We start from the raw sequence: 14,662 nt of genomic DNA, 5'->3' as shown, positions 1-14,662 counted from the left end.
ATCCATTCACCTGTTGCTGGACATTTGGGTTGTTTCTGGTTTGGGGCCATTATGAGTGAAACTTCCATGAACATTTGTGCACAAGTCTTTTTTTGGATATATGTTTTCAGTTCTCGTGAGTAAATATCTAGAAAGGCAATTGCTGGGTTATACGTTATGTCCTCCAGGAAGCAGTTACCAAGATGGGGTGAGAAATGCAAGAGATTTCCTGGGGCTAATGCCTGTGAAATAAAAAGGGGAAAGGGAGCCGGAGAGGGCAGGGAAGGTCTTCAGACCAGATCTGACCCTGTGAAAAGAAAGGGGGAAGGAAGAGAAGGACTAGGAAGCACCTCATACTGAAGTACAGCTCAGAGAAAGTTTTATCAACTCATCGCCCATGGAGGAGTCCTTTGTTGGAGAGAAATGGCCTGGCCCTAGAATCCCCACTGTGCTCAGTCTTTGGTTGGGTTTGCCTGGGAAGAGCACGGCCTCGGATCAAACGTTGCAGTGGATCTCAGCCACAGTGCCTGAGACTGCCCGCTAACTATACCCTTTGGGGTAGGGTCACCCCTGATGGGAGATCTGAGTGGCACACTTCCGTGGTGGTCAAAGTTCAAGCCTTATGCAGATCCCCTTCTCTGTACATTATTGCATAGCAGCTCCTTCATAAGTCCCAGGGGTGTCTCTTACTAAGGGGAAAACTTAGAAGAGGGAGGCTTTTGGGATGAACCAGGGCCCCTGTAGCCACAGCTGGTACTCATCCTCTCCCTCCTCCTCTATCCTCATCCTCACTAGTGCTTCTTCAAATCCTGATGGCTTACCCAGTGGTGATCTGAGCCCCTGGTCACCATGCCCTTCTCAGGTCAGGGTTACAGCACTTGCCCCTTCACAGTACAACTGTCCAGGGATATCCAGAGGGATCTAACTGGATCATCTGGGTTCCATACATGTTCCTCCCAACCCCCAGTGGTGGAATAATAACCCTACCTCTTCCTACGGATAGGGTAGATTGTGACCAACTGTGAGGAATCATATCAGGGGTCAGCTTTGATGTGGGAATCTGCCAGGGGTCAGAAAACCATAGCACCTTGGGCCAGACTGGGCTTGCAGCCTGTTTTTGTGTGATCTGCATACTAAGAATGGGTTTTACATTTTATTTATTTTTTATTTTTTATTTTTTAAAAATATTTTATTTATTTATTTGAGAGAGAGAGAATGAGAGACAGAGAGCATGAGAGGGAGGAGGGTCAGAGGGAGAAGCAGACTCCCCGCCAAACAGGGAGCCCGATGTGGGACTCGATCCCGGGACTCCAGGATCATGACCTGAGCCGAAGGCAGTCGCTTAACCAACTGAGCCACCCAGGCGCCCGGGTTTTACATTTTTAAATGGTTGAAAAAAATCAGAAGAAGATTAATATATATTTACTTGTTTATTCCCTGACTCCCTAGGCCAAATGTCAGTTTCTTAAAAGCAGGGACTTTGTTTTATTCATGCCAGGATGGCTTGCACTGCAAAACTGTGGATTAAAATTTTAATCTATGGAATCCTTGTGCATAGCTGATGGGAATGTAAAATAGTGCAGCTGCTGGGGAAAACCATATGGAAATTTCTCAACAAATTAAACACAGAATTACCATATGATCCAGTAATTCCACTCCTGGGTATATACCCCAAAGCACTGGAAACAGGTGTTCAACCAAAAACTTGGACGTGAATGTTCATAGCGGCACTATTCCCAGGACCAGTGGAAACAACCCAAATGTCCACCAGCTGATGAATGGATAAATAAAATGGTATATTCATACAGTGGGATATTATTCAGCCATAAAAAGAAGTGTAGTACCAATCCATGCTTTCACATTGGTGAACCTTGAAAACGATGCTAAGGGAAAGAAGCCAGACACAAAAGACCACATGTTGTATGATTCCATTTATATGAAATATCCAGAATAGGTAAATCTATACAGAAAGGAGATAGTGGTTGCCGGGGGATGGGGAAGGGGAAATGGGGAGTGACTACTCAACAGATCCAAGATTTTTTGGGGTGATAAAAATATTCTGGAACTAAATAGTGGTGATGGTGGTACATTGTGAATGTGCTAAATGTCACTGAATATGCTTTAAAATGGTTAAAATGACAAATTGTTATGTATATTTTACCACAATTAAAAAAACAGACTATAAAGATAGAAAAAAATTTAATCCATTGCTGAATGCTGGATATTTGCATTTTTCCAAATTTCCATTATTAAAACCCTGAGAGGAACATCACTGTATATCCAACGTTCTATACATTTTGGTTAGTACACATTCCTAAGTGTTGAATTGGTGAGTCAAAGAATTTGAATTTAAGGACTTAATATATTTGATCGAAATACCTTTTGCAAAGTTTGTATCAGTTCACCCTCCTTATTCATTCAATAAACATACAGCGAATATGTGTGGGGTTTTATACTCTGCCATGGGGATAAACTGAAGAATAAGCCACAGTCTCAGGGGTTTGAAATCTAACTCGGTGATGCAGTCATGTAACAGCCAGTAATGAGAAGGTATAATAGATATAAATTTAGGGTGACCCGGAAATGTGAGCAGGAGAACTTAATTCAGTCTTGGTTGGGAAAGGAGATGATATCTGGGAGACCCAGGAGTTTTCTCAGGCTGGGCCAGTCACCCTCCCCAGTTCTGGATAGAACCTTAAAAAGGAAGTTGCCATTTTTATAAATTAAAACTTTTACTTATTTTTTTTAACATTAAAAAAAAGAGTTTAATGGGGCGCCTGGGTGGCTCAGTCAATTAAGCATTTGCCTTCGGCTCAGGTGATGATCCCAGGGTCCTGGGATTGAGCCCCACGTCAGGCTCCCTGCTGAGCGGGGAGCCTGCTTCTCCCTCTCCCTCTACCCCTACCTGCCACTCATGCTCTCTCTCTCTCTCTCTCAAATAAATAAAATATTTTAAAAAGTTTATTTACTTATTTAAGTAATCTCTACCCCCAATGTGGAGCTTGAACTCACAATCCTGAGATCAAGAGTAGCATGCTCTTCCCACTGAGCCAGCCAGGTGTCCCCAAATTTTTACTTCTTAAAACCATGTTTATTTGAGGGGCACCTGGGTGGCTCAGTCAGTTAAGCATCTGACTGGTGCTTTCAGCTCAGGTCATGATCTTATGAGTCGTGGGATCGGGCCCCATATGGGGCCTCGCATCTGGCTCGAGCTCAGCGAGGAGTCTGCTTGAAATTCTTTCCTTCTGGCCCTCCCCCCACTCACACTTGGTGCTAGTGTGTGCACTCAAGTGCTCTCTCTCTCTCTGTCTAAAATAAATAAATAAATCTTTTAAAAAAATATTTGATTGCTAGAGAAGATGGTTTTTCTCATATTTATTGATCATTTGTATTTCTTCTTTGGCCCATTTCCCTGTTGGGATGTAAAGGTTTTTTCCTAGTATTTTGAGGGGTTCTTTTTTTTTAAGGATTTTATTTATTTATTTGACAGAGAGAGAGAGTGTACAAGCAGGGGGAACAGCAGGCAGAGGGAGAGGGAGAAGCAGGCTCCTTGCTGAGCGGGGACCCTGATGTGGGACTTGATCCCAGGACTCCGAGATCAAGACCTGAGCCGAAGGCAGACACTTAACTGTCTGAGCCACCCAGGCACCCCTGAGGGGTTTTTTATTGTAAGGATGCCTCTATTCAGTTATTTTTGTGGCAAATATATTTAGCTAGTTTGTAGTTTGCATTCAAATCTCATGCAGGGTGGTTTTTAAAAACAGCTTTATTGAGGTTTAATTTACATACTATAAAATAATGCTCATAAATATACAATTCAGTGATTTAAAATAAAATGTATAGTTTGTATACATATGCATGTATGTGTATATGTATGCACATGTACTTATGTATGTATACATATATGCATATGTAATATAGAATTTGTATATATTTACATATATTCTGATTATGGCATATAAATATATGGCAGCAGAGTATTGTGCAGAGTTTTTTTTTAAATATACACACACACGTATACACTCATTGTGAGTAATCATAGTTTTCTTGTTATTTTTAGGCTTAAACTATGGAGAGATTAAAAAAAATACCAGTAAACAAGTTTGTTAACATTCTTTTTGGAACCATATTTCATAATCAATTATTATTTATGTTGGTGCCTGAAACACGAGAGGAGGCACACTGTTACGGGGAAAAATTGCATTAGGTTTTTTTTTTTTCTCCACACAGAGAGAACTTAGGCATGAAAAGCAAAGACACAGAGATTTAATGATTTACTCTCACTGTACTCACAGCTGCATGACTTGGTTACCGCACAGCCTGCTGGCATGTGGGATGATCAGGTGACTTGGAGTCCTTGGTGAGAAGTTGAAGGTGTTACCTGGTTCTGATTTAGGGCAAGATGACCTCTGCCCCATCTTTCGACTTTCCTCTCTGTCCTGACTCCTATGCATAGTGTGTCCCACTTTAGAGGATCTTTTTCTTTCTCTTTTTCCTTTCTTTAAGTCTGACTCTTTCTAGAATGCTCTTTGCTCACTGATAACTGTTGGAAAGGAATGACTTCTGGACCACTCCCACTTTTATTTATTTAAAAATTTTTTTGGGGGGGCGCCTGGGTGGCAGTCGGTTGGGCATCTGCCTTCGGCTTAGGTCATGATCCCCGGGTCCTGGGATGGAGCCCCAAGTCAAGTTGGGCTCCCTGCTCAGCAGGGAGTCTGCTTCTTCCTCTCCCTCTGCCCCTCCCCCTGCTCATGTTCTCTCTTTCACTCTCTCAAATAAATAAAAAAATCTTTAAAAAAATTAATTTTTTTTAGTAGGTTCTACACCCAGCATGGGGGTTGAACTCACAACCCCTAGATAAAGAGTTGCATATTCTACCAACTGAGCCAGCCAGGCACTCCTGGACCATATCCACTTTTAATGGGCATTTCGTCTTAGTTCCTCGCCCTGATGATAAAAACATAATCACCTCTAGTTATGCTCCTTACAGCTGGCTCATCCCCCTCCTGGGATCCAATCTCCTTTTCCCCAATCTTGCCATACCCATGAGACAGTGAGGCCAGAACCCCCAGGTTTGCCTTGTCTCCTGGACTTTTGCCCTGGGAAGTAGGTGCTGTTATCCTTATTTCTGGTGGAGGGAGCGAAGGCTTAAAGAGGACAGGGGTTTTCCCAGGATCCACAGGTTGAAGCTGTGTAGACATTTGCTGTTCTTATTTCCTGCCCATGCCCTGTTCGGGGGATTCCCCACTTCCTGTGTCTTGGCGAGAGGCAAAGCCTGCCTCATGGTTTAGATACTACAGAGCCTGACGCTTGTTTTCCCAGCATCACTTGCAGCTAAGGTATGAACCTGTGATCTAGGCTTCACCCACCACACACCTCTTTTCAGGACTTGGACAGCATAGGCTGGAGCCACAAAGAAGCAGGGACCACAGAGAACTCTCCCGCGTGGCTGTTGAGGTCTCAAGAGTGGCAGAAACCAGTGCCTGGCCAGTCACCATTCAGCACTCCAGGACGGAGAGCAACTCTGCTGTAAGTGCTGCATGGAGCCCCGAGGTTCAAACCCTAAGCATCATGGGAGTTTTGGGAGTGAGTGGGGTCTCCATTCCATGGCTGGGCTGGGCATGGAGGGAGTGGATGCTATGGGCTGACATCTTTTTATTTTATTTAATTAATTAATTAATTTATTTATTTATTTATTTGAGAGAGAGAGAGAATGAGAAAGAGAGCACATGAGAGGGGAGAGGGTCAGAGGGAGAAGCAGACTCCCTGCCGAGCAGGGAGCCCGATGCGGGACTCGATCCAGGGACTCCAAGATCATGACCTGAGCCGAAGGCAGTCGCTTAACCAACTGAGCCACCCAGGTGCCCCTATTTTATTTTATTTTATTTTATTTTATTTTATTTTATTTTATTTTATTTTATTTATTATGTTAATCACCATACATTACATCATTAGTTTTTGATGTAGAGTTCCATGATTCATTGTTTGCTTATAATACCCAGTGCTCCATTCAATATGTGCCCTCCTTAATACCCATCACCAGGCTAACCCATCCCCCCACCCCCCTGGGCTGACATCTTTTTTTTTTTTTTAAAGATTTTATTTATTTATTTGAGAGAGAGAATGAGATAGAACATGAGAAGGGGGAGGGTCAGAGGGAGAAGCAGACCCCCTGCTGAGCAGGGAGCCCGATGCGGGACTCGATCCCGGGACTCCAGGATCATGACCTGAGCCGAAGGCAGTCGCTTAACCAACTGAGCCACCCAGACGCCCTGGGCTGACATCTTTTAATGGGCCATATGGTTTTGGGTAATGAGATCAGAGAATCTTCCCCCAAATTTCAGGATTGCCTGAATGCCCTGATACCCAAGTATAATTCTGGGAAGGATGCAGGCCTCCCTGCAACAAGGATTACATTTTTCCATCCAGATAGGTAAGAGTTCAGAGCTAGATATAATTTGGTGTAGAAAAACAAGGAAAGGGGGCGCCTGGGTGGCTCAGTCATTAAGCGTCTGCCTTGGGCTCAGGTCATGATCCCAGGGTCCTGGGATCGAGTCCCGCATTGGACTCCCTGCTCTGCGGGAAGCCTGCTTCTCCCTCTGCCACTCCCCCTGCTTGTGTTCCCTCTCTCGCTGTGTCTCTCTCTTCAAATAAATAAATAAAATCTTTAAAAAAAGAAAAAAGGAAAGGATTATATCTTGCATCTAAGTATTATGGAACATAAAATATTAGCTATACCTGGGAAATAATGCACAGGTTTTAATTTTATTTAGATCTCTGTTTGCGTCCACCCTCCTAATCAGAGTCACAGTGACTTGACTATTCAGAACCTCAGATCCTAACCAGGAACCTCAGATCCTGGTCTGGATCTGAAATTTGTGCATTTGCTCATTCAGATGTCTTCTAGTTCTGTTGAGTGATGTTGAGTCAAAAGACAGGGTCTGTGAAGAGCAAACAGTTTCCATTCTTCCAGTTCACCCCTGCTTGACCACAACTCTCACGTCAACCCTCTATAGGAATGCAGTGCATGACTCACTGGGAAGATCTCCCAAAACCTAGAGACGTGAGAGGGAAGGAAACAAGGATGCTGATAATAATAAGCAAGTGTCTCAAAGGCTACAAATTATATGGAACAAACTCTCAAATCTGGGGTCTTGAGAGCAAGGGGGAAAGTACAGGAATGAATGCCCTTAGGGAGGCTCAAAGAAGCAGGGACTACAAGGAATTCTCCGTGGTGGCTAAAGTGGTCATAAGAGTGGCACAAGAGTTTAATTGGGGCCAAAAAACTAATAAACTTTAAAAGTCAGAGAATGCAAATAATTAAATAGTTGTTGCTATAGGAATTGCTGATACTTGAATATCCTAAAAAGGACCCAAGCCATCACCCCTATTTGGCAGATGAGAACACTGAGACCCACAGAGAGGTGAATACATCTCTAGTTAGTGACATCAAGGTGGAAATTTGGTGAGTGCTGGCTTTCTTTCCAGTGTGATTATGCTCTGTTACTGCTGTTTCCAGTTAACCGAATGTTCTAATTACTTGCACTTGTTCACTGATGTCACAAGACCATCAGGTTTGTAGGGGGATTCTGGAGCATATGACAGGTGAAATGGATAGTGGAGTTAAAAGAGGATGAACTTTGCGGGCGCCTGGGTGGCTCAGTTGGTTAAGCGACTGCCTTCGGCTCAGGTCATGATCCTGGAGTCCCTGGATGGAGTCCCGCATCGGGCTACCTGCTCAGCAGGGAGTCTGCTTCTCCCTCTCCCGCTCCCCCCTCTTGTGCTCTTTCTCTCTCTCACTCTCTCTCTCAAATAAATAAATAAAAATCTTTAAAAAAAAAAAAAAAGGATGAACTTTGGAGTCAGAGGTGGATTTGCATCCTTGTCCCAGCCCCTTTCTAGCTATGGTTATGAACCCTAGGCAGTTTACTTAATCTCCCTTACTTAATCCAAGGATAAAGATGATAATTTATACTTCATAGGATTTCATAAAGATTAAATATGTATATGTAGTAATACATGTAAAGTGTATTGCACATGGTAGGTGATCAATAAACTGAGTGTATTAGTGCTGTTATCCTCAGTTCCTGTCCATAAGTAAGAGTTAATCCATAAGAGAGTACTTTGCTCAGTACCAGATATTAATGTAGTTTTATCCCTGCTGGTAGGAACCCAAGGTTGGGAAACAATGGGTATTAAGAAAATAAAAAGTGAAACATTAAATATTTACAAGATTGAAGAGCATAATCAAGGTTGCGATGTACAGATATTTAGGTTGTGCACCACCCAATATGTGGGTATAGTTTACACAGACTGTAATGTGAATGGTGGACCTCTGGATTCATTCAATGTACAACTTGAACAGTCATATTTGGTGGCCTTGAGGATAACATATGTTTAATGGTTTTCAATGAATAATTGGATGTTTTGTAATAAGGAAAGCAGAAAGCAGTTAAAGAATTTTGTGGTTGGAAGGTCCCTTGGAGATCATATGGTTCAACTTCCTCACTTTTCAGGTGGGGAAACAGATCCAGAGAGGGAAAGGGACAGGCATCATCCAGGGCAGAACTGGGACAAGAATCATGTCTCCAGGTTCTTTACTAATTGCCCTTTGTGTTTATGAATAATTTTCTTTGTTGATAGGAGTTGTCATGCTGTACCATATCTTAAAACTTCCATAGAGAAAGAAGATTTGTAGCTGCTTTGCTTCTTCTAAATTTTGCCAGGAACAGACTCAGGATAGGTAAGCAGAAATTTATTTAGTTCTGGGTCTTTGCACTTCAGTGTCTTGAAAGTTTTCTCGGGAAACAATCCCTGTTGAGCAACAGCTCGTGAAAGCATCTTGCTTGCTTCTGTTTTTGACTTGATGTTAGTTGGCCAGCTATGTAGTTTACTAATACACCCAACTAGGTTGTTAGCTTGGTATTAATCTGAGAACAGTGTCTCTGGAGGCCAACTGAACTCCTTTGAAGTTTGCTGAGCAGAATTGATAAACTGGGCACCTGGATGGCTCAGTCGTTAAGCGTCTGCCTTCGGCTCAGGTCATGATCCCAGGGTCCTGGGATCGAGCCCCACATCGGGCTCCTTGCTCAGCGGGGAGTCTGCTTCTCCCTCTCCCTCTGCCTGCTGTTCTGCCTACCTGTGCTCTCTCTCTCTGTCAAATAAATAAATAAAATTAAAAAAAAAAGAATTGATAAACTGCTTCAAATTATAATTCAGAATCAAATAGGCAGAAACTTCGTGGGGCCTATCGGACGCTGCTGGGAGCTGATACTGGGCAGTAAGTGCCTTGGACTTCCAGTTAATAGCCAGCTATGCATTGCCAATTCGTTTTCCCTTTCCTCCACAGCCAGGTATCAGCCAGGAGATGGATATGTGGGAAGCAACATGCCAGTCAGTGCTGCAGGGACGCCAGGAAGGCTAGTTGGTCTTTGTCGGTGGCATAGGCTAGCGGAGTTCTGAGAATAGAAAGAATCACGAGGCTGGTTGAAGCTGGTGCCTTTAGGAGAGGGCTAGTGGAGGAATTGAACCTCAGCCGTGACTTGGAAATTAGGTAGGCTTGCAGCAGAGGAGGGAGTGAAGAAGAGATGGGGAATGTATTTGGGGTGGGAGGAATGACAAGCTTCAAAGTTGGTGGGAGAAACATACAAGATGCATTTGGGACATAAAATATGGATTGATCCAAATGGAATATTGTGAAATCATGAAAGGAAGTTTGGTCTAGCTTGGCAGGTCCTTAAACTCTAAGCTGTGAGGTTTTGACTGCTCCTCTAAAAGTTTTCTCTGCAGCTCTTTCAAAAGGATGGTCCTCATTGTCCACTTCTCCAACACCTGGGGGCAGGAGGTGGGTTAGGAGACCTGCTTCCTTCCCAGTGCTACTTCTGAACCATTTCTAGCACAAAGGCCTTGTTCCTACAACTGTTGTATCACCCAATATGCCCATCTCTGCCCCGTCCTCTCCCAACTTCCTGGTTATCTCCTCTCACTCACTGAAGACTTTTTTGGAGCTGGTATCATCAAGAACGTAGGCTTTAGGAGTCACGTATTCCTGGGTCCAGACTCAGGTGTGCCACTATGTAGCTATGTGATCTTGGGCAACTTACTTAATATCTGGGCTTCAATTTTCTTAGGTGTACAATGGAATAGTAATAGTAACCACCTTGTAGAGTAGTTATTGGCACCCAACACTCATTCAGCTAGAAAGTAAACAGCCTAAAATAATTATAAATTGATGTATATTCTGTGAAGGGCTTGAGGTGGAGAATAAAGAGGGGCTATGTTGGGGAGGGAGGTGCCACTTAAGCTGAGACCCGAAGGAAGAGAAGAAAGACTCTATGGGATACAGATATATGGGGGCACTCAGCACAGCGTTGGCCCATGGTGAGCACTCAGAAAATGTTAGTGATTATTATTAGGGTCAGTGTTGCTGTGTTCTGCACCTGGCTCTCAACCTTCCTCTGAGTCTTTAGTGTCCATGCAGATGATCCATTCCAAATCCACCCTGTTAGTTCCTTTTTCTTTCTTTTAGAGAGAGAGCACGAGAGTGTGAGCTGGGGGGGAGCGGGCAGAGGGAGAGGGAGATGTGGAGCTTGGCTCCAGGACCCTGAGATCATGACCTGAGCCTAAATCAAGAGTCAGACACTTAACCAGCTGAGCCACCCAGGTGCCCCTGTTCCTTTTTCTTCTCCCCGCTTTCCTGAACTTTATTAAAGAAAAAGCAATGATGGCAAATCACTAGAACTTCATCAATCTTCTGGATCCTTCCCTTGAAAGTGTGGCATTTGATTTCCAGACACATGCCAGAGCGTACGTGGTTCCCAATTGTACGAAGTAGGTGAGAAGCTGAAATCCTACAATGTTCGTCCTCCAACTTTCCCCAGTCTCCCCAGTCTTGGTCTGTCCCCCCGCCCCTGTCCTTGGTCTGTCTTTGGATCAGCAAGAATCACCTGAGCAGCTGCTATGACTTCATGCATTTTGTCTGTAGCTCTCTGAGCTCCTCTATGTGCGGCAATAGCAGAATTTGAGCCACTTCATTAAGAACTGCATCTCCTGTTCTGAGATGTTTTTGACTAAGGCACCAGGCAAAGACCTCTTTTGTTTGATTTGCTTTGGCAACTGCATCCTGCTTCCAGGAGCTCTTGGACAAAAATGCAAATTGCCTGAAGCATTACCAGGTCCTCACCGTGACTTCCCGAAGATGGTTAGCCAAAACCAGCACATCAGCCTTAAAACCAGGGTTCTTTACATCCAGACTGACAGATGGCTCCACGTTTTTAGTTGCACCGTCAATATGTTTTGCATTATCTGGTACCAAGTCCTTGTAGTTTTCAGCATTATCTCCATACTCAAGTCTAACAGCTAAACCAAGAAGGTAGTCTGTTGCTTCTTGGCCATCTTGAATCTTGAAAGGACAGTTAACATCTCTGGGATACTTTTCAAAGAAACTGGACCCATCACTGCTGTGGATGTTTCTTAAATTACTTCTGTCTTCAGTCTTGTAGAGTCTGATTTCCTATGAGCTAAATAATAAAGTCTTTGAGTTAAATAATAAAGTTTCTAAATTATGTGTCATCTTTGCTGCAAATGAAGCTGACAATTGGTTGTGACATGGTTGTGACACGGTCCTGGCTTCTCGCTCTGGTCCTCTGGGCTTCTGCAGGGGGAGGAGAGGTGAGGAGGAGTGGGCGGCATAGGCAGGCAGCAATGCAGCAAGGGTGGCCTGTTAGTTCTTTGACCTCCTCAATTCCAGTGACCTTCACCTCTGCTCCACCTAAGGTACCCACTGCCATGGCCACACCCTGGGCCTTCCATCACCCAGGACTCCTTTCTTAACTTTCAAAAACACACAGCTCCCTCTGGCCACTCCCTCTCACCCTTCCCCATTTTCCCACCCACTTGTTCCCATTAGACCCGTTCTTCAAATTTGTTAAAACTAAAACTGCCAGCCACCTGGCCTCTCTGTTGTCTCTATTCGCTTTCTCTGTTCTAAGTTCCTCTTTCCCCCATTATCCCGTCACACCTGCTTGCTGTTGGTGTTTGGTGCTATAACAAGGTCATGGTCTCTCTCAGCTGGGTCTTCAGTGTTGTCTGGTGATCTTTCTGTGGTTTCCTGTCAGCTTTCTCTTTTATACTTTAACCCCCCTTCATTATATAGAACAGAAGGGGATCTAGAACCTTTCATGTGTTAATGTCTTAATGGTCTCCCAATCCATATCTGTGTGGCTTTGGATTCTTTGATCATCTGGGGGCACACCAATTCCCCCTGTGCTTTCACTGCCCAGCCTGCACCTCTGTCTCTGAGGACTGCCCTCGGGCTGCCTGAAGCGCTTTGCTGCAGAGAACTAGAAGTGGCTGGGAATTTAACCCCACTCCCACTTCCAAAGGGCAGCCCTTAACCTCTGACTGGTGGCTTGGGAGTATAGCTAGCTACTCCAGCAAACTTACCCTCAGACTGGGACAACGCTAAGGTGTAAGAGCTCCCCTATGGGGTGAGCCCACGTCAGGTTGCCCTTCAGTACCCTTTGCTGTCATTGCATTCTTGCTCCCCCCTTTCCTTCCTGCTCCTTCTTCCCCCTTCCCTTCAGGTTATTCCTGGGAATGCTTCCTAGTAAATCCCTGCACAGGCGTCCTCATCTCAGGGGTGGCTTCTGGGGAATCCAGTCTCAGACAATCCACGCCCAGCTTTTCCTCCTCTTATCACAAAGGAAGAGATGGTTTCTCCTCACTATGTCCACCAGATATTGGTCCTCCCTTGCCTTCCCGCTCTATGCTCTTGCATTGTCACAATCTATTATTAGTTTCCTAGGGCTGCTGTAACAAAACACCAGACTGGGTGGCTCAAACAACAGAAATTTATTGTCTCATATTCTGGAAGCTCGAAGTCTAAGATCAAGGGATTGTTTCCTTCTGAGGGCTGTGAGGAAAAATCTGTTCTGTCCTTCTCTCCTAGCTTCTGGTGGTTTGCTGGCAATCTCTGTTGCTCCTTGGCTTGTAGATCTCTGCCTTCATTTTATATGGCCTTCTTCCCGTGTCAAAATTTCCCCTTTTTATAAGGACACCAGTCATATTAGATTAGGGCTACCCTAATGATCTCATTTTAACTTGATTACCTGTGGAAAGACCCTATCTTTTTTTTTTTTAAGATTTTATTTATTTATTTGAGACAGAATGAGAGAGAGAGAGAGCACACGAGAGGGGGCAGGGTCAGAGGCAGAAGCAGGCTCCCTGCCGAGCAGGGAGCCCGATGCGGGACTCGATCCAGGGACTCCAGGATCATGACCTGAGCCGAAGGCAGTCACTTAACCAACTGAGCCACCCAGGCGCCCCTCTATTTTTTTTTAATAAATAAAAGGCTCAGAGAGATTTTCAGCAAACAGGTCTATTACTGGCCAGCTCACCAAATTTACTTTTACCCCCAAACTTTTCTTTATAAAATTTATAATATACTCACTTGAATTCAACAGTTTTAATAGCTTTTTTTTTTTTTTTTTAAGATTTTATTTATTTGACAGAGAGGGAACACAAGCAGGGAGAGTGGGAGAGGGAGAGGAGAAGCAGGCTTCCCGCTGAGCAGGTAGCCTGATGCGGGACTCGATCCAGGGACTCCAGGATCATGACCTGAGCCGAAGGCAGTCGCTTAACCAACTGAGCCACCCAGGCGCCCCAAGACCCTATCTTCAAATAAGGACACATTTGTAAGGAGGTACTAGAGGTTAGGACAGCAACATATGAATATGGGGGCAGGGGACACAATTGAACCCATAACACCATCTCTATGCTCCCTCGCTCTCCTGAACTACAGATATGCATGTTTATCATCTACAGGATTGCTCCACTTGAGTGACCCACATAAACCTTGTTTTAGACACTTTGTTTTCTGGCTTCTCAGCATTTTTTATTGTTTGGGGAATTTCCAGCCACATGAGTCCCATTTACCAAGGAACCCAGAAAGGTATTTCCCAGTGTCTTTTGTGGTCAGGCTTCAGGTCGGTGAACTATTCTGTGCCAGTGGGACCCAGCCATGTGAGGCTTCGATTCAGGAGGGAGCAATCTGAGGAAGGAGGCTTGGAGTGGATGCCTTTTTCCTGGCCAGGGTGGTGGCAGAGGTGAGTGGCTTTCAGGGATGCGGTAGTTGCAAGTTGACTTGAGTTCTTGACATGGAAGGGACAGCATTATTGGCACAGTGACGGTTGGAGTCAGGCACATGCCGGCCGCAGCACCAATGATGGCCAAAAGGGCATCATGGCAGTGACAGAAGCAGCAGTTTCTTTTTTTTTTTTTTTAAGATTTTATTTATTTATTTGACAGAGAGAGACATAGCGAGAGAGGGAACACAAGCAGAGGGAGTGGTAGAGGGAGAAGCAGGCTTCCCGCGGAGCAGGGAGCCCGATGCGGGGCTGGATCCCAGGACCCTGGGATCATGACCTGAGCCGAAGGCAGACGCTCAACGACTGAGCCACCCAGGCGCCCCTGAAGCAGCAGTTTCTTCCTGAGGCCAGGGTTTTGGTTTTAGATATTTTCCTTGGAAGCTTAATCTGGAACCCCCAATTTTTTTTTTCTTTTTTTAGTTTCGCACAAATTCTATGGGCTCTTGATGTCATTTTAATGCTTTCATTTTCTGCTTAATCAGCCAGAGTCAGTTTCTGTTGCATACAGTAGGGAATCTCTAGATTTTAGTATTTTA

The 14,662-nt window shown here is 44.5% G+C and overlaps 1 pseudogene; it reads right to left on the bottom strand.

The window, feature by feature from the left end:
• Positions 1 to 10,781: 10,781 nt before the first annotated feature.
• On the bottom strand, positions 10,782 to 11,588 carry LOC123860425 (RNA transcription, translation and transport factor protein-like; annotated as a pseudogene).
• Positions 11,589 to 14,662: the final 3,074 nt, after the last annotated feature.

Source organism: Mirounga angustirostris, unplaced genomic scaffold (assembly GCF_029215605.1).
Source record: "Mirounga angustirostris isolate CCGP_5_RB_7025 unplaced genomic scaffold, mMirAng1.0.hap1 SCAF_4, whole genome shotgun sequence".
In the NCBI taxonomy this organism is placed as follows: Eukaryota; Metazoa; Chordata; class Mammalia; order Carnivora; family Phocidae; genus Mirounga; species Mirounga angustirostris.
Note: the sequence above shows the minus strand (reverse complement) of the source record. Positions and strands in the feature narration are given on the sequence as shown.